Source organism: Carcharodon carcharias (genome assembly GCF_017639515.1).
Source record: "Carcharodon carcharias isolate sCarCar2 chromosome 38 unlocalized genomic scaffold, sCarCar2.pri SUPER_38_unloc_2, whole genome shotgun sequence".
Taxonomy (NCBI): domain Eukaryota; kingdom Metazoa; phylum Chordata; class Chondrichthyes; order Lamniformes; family Lamnidae; genus Carcharodon; species Carcharodon carcharias.
The window spans coordinates 1970376-1977732 of record NW_024470786.1 but is presented as its reverse complement, the minus strand read 5'-3'; the positions used below and the strand labels follow the sequence as shown (position 1 = coordinate 1977732).

The window sequence follows — 7357 nt, the reverse complement described above, 5'->3', positions numbered from 1 at the left end:
CAGTGTGTAAATGACTCCCGGGTGTCTGTTATTCTATATATACAACATCATAAACTCCTCGATTAGATTCCAGACTGTAACTCACTTCCGGGTGTCTGTTATTCTATATGTAAACAAAAGTGAACCCCTCTATTATATTCCAGTCTGTTACTCATTCCCAGCTAACTGTTATTCTATAAATAATCACCCCGAAGCCCTCGATTACAATCCAGTCTGTAACTCACGCCCGGGTATCTGTTATTCTATATATATAAACCACCCCGAACCCCTCGATTAGATTCCAGTCTGTAACTCACTCCCGGGTATCTGTTAGTCTTTATATAAACCACCCGAACCTCTGAATTAGATTCCAATCTGTTACTCAATCCCGGGTATCTATTATTCTATATAAACCACCCCGAACCGCTCAGTCAGATTCCATTCTGTAACTCACTCCAGGGTACCAAGTATTCTATTTATATAAAACACCCCGAACCCCTCGATTAGGTTCCACACTGTAAACTCACACTTGGGTATCTGTTATCCTCTATATGAACCACACCGAACCACTTGATTAGATTCCAGTCTGTAACTCAAGCCCGGGTATCTGTTATTCTATAGATAAACCACACCGAAACATCCATTAGATTCCAGTCTGTAACTCACTCCTGGGTATCTGTTATTCAATATATAAAACACCCCGAACCACTCTATTAGAATCCAGTCTGTAACTCACTCCCGAGAATCTGTTATTCAATATATAAAACACCCCAAACCCCTGGATTAGATTCCAGTCTGTAAGTCACTCCCGGGTGTCTGTTATTCTATATATAAATCACCACGAACCCCTCGATTAGATTCGTCTATAACTCATTCCCGGGTATCTGTTATTCTATATATAAACCACCCCGAACCCATCAATTAGATTCCAGTCTGTAACTCACTCCTGGGTATCTGCTATTCTATATATAAACCACCCTGTCCCCCTCGATTAGATTCCAGTCTGTAACTCACTTCCGGGTATCTGTTATTCTTTATATAAACCCCCGATCCCCTCAATTAGATTCCATTCTTAAACTCATTCCCGGGGATCTGGTATTCTATTTATAAACCACCCTGAACCCCTTGATTAGATTCCAGTCTATAACTCACTCCCGAGTATCCGTTATTCTATATATAAAAACCACCCCGAATCCCTCAATTCGATTCCAGTCTGTAACTCACTCCTGGGTATCTGTTATTCTACAAAAAACCACCCCGAACCCCTCGATTAGAATCCAGCCTGTAACTCACTCCCGAGTATCTGTTATTCTATTTATAAACCACCCCGAACCCCTCGATTAGATTCCAGTCTGTAACTCACTCCCAGGTATCTGTTATTCTATATATAAAAACCACCCCGAACCCCTCAATTCGATTCCAGACTGTAACTCACTCCCGGGTATCTGTTATTCTATATATAAACCACCCTGAAACCCTCAATTAGATTCCAGTCTGTAACTCACTCCCGGGTATTTGTTCCTCCATATATAAACCACACCGAACCCCTCGATTAGATTCCAGTCTTTAACTCACTCCCGAGTATCTGTTATTCTATATAAAAATGACCCCGAACCCCTCGATTAGATTCCAGCCTGTAACTCACTCCCGAGTATCCGTTATTCTATATAAAAACAACCCTGAACCCCTCGATTAGATTCCAGTCTGTAACTCACGCCTGGTAACTGTTATTCTATATATAAACCATCCCAAACCCCTCGATTAGATTCCAGTCTTTAATGCACGCCCGGGTATCTGTTATCCTATATATAAACCACCCCGAAACCCTCAATTAGATTCCAGTCTGTAACTCACTCCTGGCTATCTTTTATTCTATATATAAACATCCCAAAACCCCTCGATTAGATACCAGTCTGTCACTCAATCCCGGGTATCTGTTATTCTATATATAAATCACCACGAGCCACTTGATTAGATTTCAGTCTGTAACTCACTCCCAGGTATCTTTTATTCTATATATAAACATCCCAAAACCCTTCAATTAGATTCCAGTCTGTAACTCAAACCCGGGTATCTGTTATTCTAGATAAAAATGAACCCCTATATTAGATTCCAGTCTGTAACTCACTCCCAGCTATCTGTTATCTATAAATAATCACCCCGAACCCCTCGATTACAATCCAGTCTGTAACTCACGCCCAGGTATCTGTTATTCTATATATAAACCACCCCGTACCCCTCGATTAGATTCCAGTGTGTAACTAACTCCCGGGTATCTGTTATTCTATATATACACCATCATAAACCCCTCGAGTAGATTCCAGTCTGTAACTCACTCCCGGGTATCTGTTATTCTATATATAAACCACCCCGAACCCCTGAGTTAGATTCCAGTCTGTTACTCAATCCCGGGTATCTGTTATTCAATATATAAAACACTCCAAACCCCTCGATTAGATTCCAGTCTCTAACTCACTCCCAGGTATCTATTATTCTATATATAAAACACCCCGAAACCCTCGATTAGATTCCAGTCTGTAACTCACTCCCGGGTATCTGTTATTCTACAAATAACCACCCCGAACCCCTAGATTAGAATCCAGCCTGTAACTCACTCACGAGTATCTGTTATTCTATTTATAAACCACCCCGAACCACTCAATTTGATTCCAGTCTGTAACTCACTCCTGGGTATCTGTTATTCTATATATAAACCACCCCGGAACCCTCCATTAGATTCCAGTCTGTAACTCACTCCCGGGTATTCGTTCATCCATATATAAACCGCAACGAACCCCTCGATTAGATTCCAGTCTGTAACTCACTCCCTGGTATCTGTAATTCTATATAAAAACGACCCTGAACCCTTGGATTAGATTCCAGTCTGTATCTCACGCCTGTTAACTGTTATTCTATATATAAACATCCCAAAACCCCTCGATTAGATTCCAGTCTGTCTCTCAATCCTGGGTATCTGTTATTCTATATATAAACCAGCCTGAAACCCTCGATTAGATTCCAGTCTGTAACTCACTCCCGGGTATCTGTTATTCTAGATAAAAATGACCCTGAATCCCTATGTTAGATTCCAGTCTATAACTTACTCCCGGGTATCTGTTATTGTATAAATAACCAGCCCGAACATCTCGATTAGAATCTAGACTGTAACTCACGCCCGGGTAACTGTTATTCTATATATAAACCATCCCAAACCCCTCGATTAGATTCCAGTCTGCAACTCAATCCCGTTTATCTGTTATTCTATATATAAACCACCTCAAACCCCTCAAATGGCACTCCTTACCCCACACTCTTAGGCAGCGCGTTCCTGATCCGAACCCCTCGCTACATGTAAAAGTTTCTCCTCGTGTCTCCGTCGCTCCTTTTACCCATCGCCTTCAATCTCTGTCCCTCTGATTCTTCATCCTTCCCTCAATGGGAACAGTTTCTCCTGATCCACTCTGTCCCAGACCCCCTTGTGATTTTGAACACCTCCATCAAATCTCCTCTTGACCTTCTCCTCTCCGAGAAGAACAGTCCCAACGACTGGTCCCAGAGAGGGAAAGGACAGTGTATCTAACGCACTGTGACACCTGGTCCCAGACGGGGAAAGGACAGTGTATCTAACGCACTGTGACAACCGGTCCCAGAGGGGGAAAGGACAGTGTATCTAACGCACTGTGACACCCGGTCCCAGGGACATCCTGTCTGAACTGGCTCTGCTGTGGTCTGGAATGCGTGTTGCTTTTAAGATGGTGATCTTGTCAGGAATGTGAATTCTGTCCGGAATGTGAAACATCTTGCATTTCCTGAGACTTGTCATCTTCATGTCAAAGCCAACCATGCACAGTGATCACTGGAGATGAACATGATGTTTTGAGGCCTACACCCTCATTGTCATATCCTGCTCCACAACTGTCAAACCAATTTCAGCGTGTGAGTCATGCCTCACTGACCAGCACTCACAGCCTTGCATTCTCGACTCAACCACATAGTATTCAGCGAGAGAACTCAGCTGACTCTTCACTGCAGTACTGAGGGAGAGCCGCACTGTCGGAGGGTCAGTACTGAGGGAGAGCCGCACTGTCGGAGGGTCAGTATTGAGGGAGAGCCACACTGTCGGAGGGTCAGTGCTGAGGGAGAGCCGCACTGTCGGAGGGTCAGTGCTGAGGGAGAGCCGCACTGTCGGAGGGTCAGTACTGAGGGAGAGCCGCACTGTCGGAGGGTCAGTGCTGAGGGAGAGCCACACTGTCGGAGGGTCAGTACTGAGGGAGAGCCGCACTGTCGAGGGTCAGTACAGAGGGAGCACTGCACTGTCGGAGGGTCAGTACTGATGGAGAGCTGCACTGTCGGAGGGTCACTGCTGAGGGAGAGCCGCACTGTCGGAGGGTCAGTACTGAGGGAGAGCCGCACTGTCGAGGGTCAGTACTGAGGGAGAGCCGCACTGTCGGAGGGTCAGTACTGAGGGAGTGCCGCACTGTCGGAGGGTCAGTGCTGAGGGAGAGCCGCACCGTCGGAGGGTCAGTAATGAGGGAGCGCCACACTGTCGGAGGGTCAGTACTGAGGGAGTGCCGCACTGTCAGAGGGTCAGTACTGAGGGAGCACCGCACTGTCGGAGGTTCAGTACTGAGGGAGCGCCGCCCTGTCTGTGGGTCAGTGCTGAGGGAGCGCCGCACTGTCGGAGGTTCAGTACTGAGGGAGAGCCGCACTGTCACCGATGCAGTGTTTGGGTTGAAAGGTATTCTGAATGTCACAGAATACGTTTGGAATGGTGCTGGAGGACTTCTTGCTGGTGTCCAGGGAACATTATTTACTGTCACCTAATATCCAACAATAAAAACAGATGGTTCTCTCATTATTAATTTACTGTTTCTGGGATCTTGCTGTGCGCAAATATTGTTGGTGATGTTTGTGCTCTACAACAGTGACTGCAAATCAAACTCATGGACTGTGAGCGAGAGAGAGAGGGTTAGAGAGACCTGCCCAGATACAGGAGTGTGTGAGAGAGAGAGAGAGTTAGAGAGAGCCCCCCAGATACAGGAGTTTGTGAGAGAGAAATAGGGTTAGAGAGACCACCCCAGATACAGGAGTGTGTGAGAGAGAGAGAGAGTTAGAGAGACCTCCCCAGATACAGGAGTTTGTGAGAGAGAGAGAGGGTTAGAGAGACCCCCCCAGATACAGGAGTGTGAGAGAGAGAGAGAGGGTTAGAGAGACCTCCCCAGATACAGGAGTGTGAGAGAGAGAGAGAGGGTTAGAAAGACCTCCCCAGATACAGCAGTGTGTGTGAGAGAGAGAGAGGGTTAGAGAGACCTCCCCTGATACAGGAGTGTGAGAGAGAGAGAGGGTTAGAGAGACCTCCCCAGATACAGGAGTGTGAAAGAGAGAGAGGGTTAGAGAGACCTCCCCAGATACAGGATTGTGAGAGAGAGAGAGGGTTAGAAAGACCTCCCCAGATACAGGAGTGTGAGAGAGAGAGAGGGTTAGAGAGATTTCCCCAGATACAGGAGTGTGTGTGAGAGAGAGAGAGAGAGTTAGAGAGACCTCCCCAGATACAGGAGTTTGTGAGAGAGAGAGGGTTAGAAAGACCTCCCCAGATACAGGAGGGTGACAGAGAGAGAGGGTTAGAGAGACCTCCACAGATGCAGGAGTGTGAGAGAGAGAGAGAGGGATAGAGAGACCTCCCTAGATACAGGAGTGTGAGAGAGAAAGAGAGGGAGAGGGGGTTAGAGAGAGCTCCCCTGATACAGGAGTGTGTGAGAGAGAGAGAGGGATAGAGAGACCTCCCCAGATACAGGAGTGTGTGTGAGACAGAGAGAGAGCAATGGAGAGACCTCCCCAGATACAGGAGTGTGTGTGAGAGAGAGAGAGAGGGATAGAGAGACCTCCCCAGATACAGGAGTGTGAGAGAGAGAGAGTGATAGAGAGAACTCCCCAGATACAGGAGTGTGAGAGAGAGAGAGTGATAGAGAGATCTCCCCAGATACAGGAGTGTGAGAGAGAGAGAGGATTAGAGAGATCTCCCCAGATACAGGAGTGTGTGAGAGAGAGAAGGTTAGAGAGATCTCCCCAGATACAGGAGTGTGTGTGAGAGAGAGAGAGAGGGATAGAGAGACCTCCCCAGATACAGGAGTGTGAGAGAGCGAGAGAGAGAGAGAGGGAAAGAAGACCTCCCCAGATACAGGAGTGTGAGAGAGAGTGAGAGGGTTAGAGAGACCTCCCCAGATAAAGGAGTGTGTGAGAGAGAGAGGGTTAGAGAGACCTCCCCAGATAAAGGAGTGCGTGAGAGAGAGAGAGAGGGTTAAGAGAGACCTCCCCAGATACAGGAGTGTGAGAGAGAGAGAGGGTTAGAGACACCTCCCCAGATACAGGAGTGTGTGAGAGAGAGAAGGTTAGAAAGACTCCCCAGATACAGGAGTGTGAAAGAGAGAGGGTTAGAAAGACCTCCCCAAATACCGGAGTGTGAGAGAGTGAGAAAGGGTTAGAGTGACCTCCCCAGATACAGGAATGTGTGTGAGAGAGTGAGAAAGGGTTAGAGAGACCCCCCCAGATACAGGAGTGTGTGAGAGAGAGAGAGAGGGTTAGAGAGATTCCCCAGATACAGGAGTGTGTGAGATAGAGAGAGAGAGAGTTAGAGAGACCTCCCCAGATACAGGAGTGTGTGAGAGAGAGAGGGTTAGAAAGACCTCCCCAGATACAGGAGGGTGAGAGAGAGAGGGTTAGAGAGACCTCCACAGATGCAGGAGTGTGAGAGAGAGAGAGAGGGATAGAGAGACCTCCCTAGATACAGGAGTGTGAGAGAGAAAGAGAGGGAGAGGGGGTTAGAGAGAGCTCCCCTGATACAGGAGTGTGAGAGAGAAAGAGAGGGTTAGAGAGATCTACACAGATACAGGAGTATGTGAGAGAGAGAGAGAGAGGGATAGAGAGACCTCCCCAGATACAGAAGTGTGTGTGAGAGAGAGGGGGTTAGAGAGACCTCCCCAGATACAGGAGTGTGTGAGAGAGAGAGAGGGATAGAGAGACCTCCCCAGATACAGCAGTGTGTGTGAGACAGAGAGAGAGCAATGGAGAGACCTCCCCAGATACAGGAGTGTGTGTGAGAGAGAGAGAGGGATAGAGAGACCTCCCCAGATACAGGAGTGTGAGAGAGAGAGAGAGAGAGAGAGAGAGAGAGAGAGAGAGAGGGATAGAGAGACCTCCCCAGGTACAGGAGTGTGAGAGAGAGAGAGTGATAGAGATAACTCCCCAGATACAGGAGTGTGAGAGAGAGAGAGTGATAGAGAGAACTCCCCAGATACAGGAGTGTGAGAGAGAGAGAGGGTTAGAGAGATCTCCCCAGATACAGGAGTGTGAGAGAGGGGGTTAGAAAGACCTCCCCAGA

General features: G+C 47.4%; 1 protein-coding gene across 1 annotated transcript in view; it reads right to left on the bottom strand.

The window, feature by feature from the left end:
- si:ch211-195o20.7 (cytospin-B) overlaps positions 1–3326 on the bottom strand; it is a 69562-nt gene extending 66236 nt beyond the window's left edge. The window contains exon 1 of the mRNA XM_041182132.1: positions 3284–3326. The gene's annotated coding sequence lies outside the window, so the exon portion shown is untranslated. The remainder of the gene's footprint in view (positions 1–3283) is intronic.
- Between the last annotated feature and the right edge of the window lie 4031 nt (positions 3327–7357).